Genomic DNA, 315 nt, shown 5'->3' on the forward strand with positions numbered 1-315 from the left:
TACTCCCTCGTAGGTGGTTACCTCAATAAGAGGAGTGTCAGGATCAGGTAACTACTACGAAGTCGAGAGAAGAATCGAAAGAGGATGTCCGCAGGATTCGGTCCTAGGACCAGCTCTGTGGAAGCTAGTATTTGATGAGTTGCTGGGGGAACTAGAAGACAAGGGGTTCCTTGCCACGGCTTACGTGGACGACCTGGGAGTCATCGTGGCCAAGAGCAGCAGATCTAGACTAAAGACAGAAGCGGAGAGGTGTGCCAGTCTCGTAGGAGAGTGGTGCGTGAAGAGGAAGTTGAGTATGACAGCAGCCAAGACTCA

Source organism: Halyomorpha halys, unplaced genomic scaffold (assembly GCF_000696795.3).
Source record: "Halyomorpha halys isolate HHAL.00 unplaced genomic scaffold, Hhal_1.1 Scaffold8.1, whole genome shotgun sequence".
NCBI lineage: Eukaryota > Metazoa > Arthropoda > Insecta > Hemiptera > Pentatomidae > Halyomorpha > Halyomorpha halys.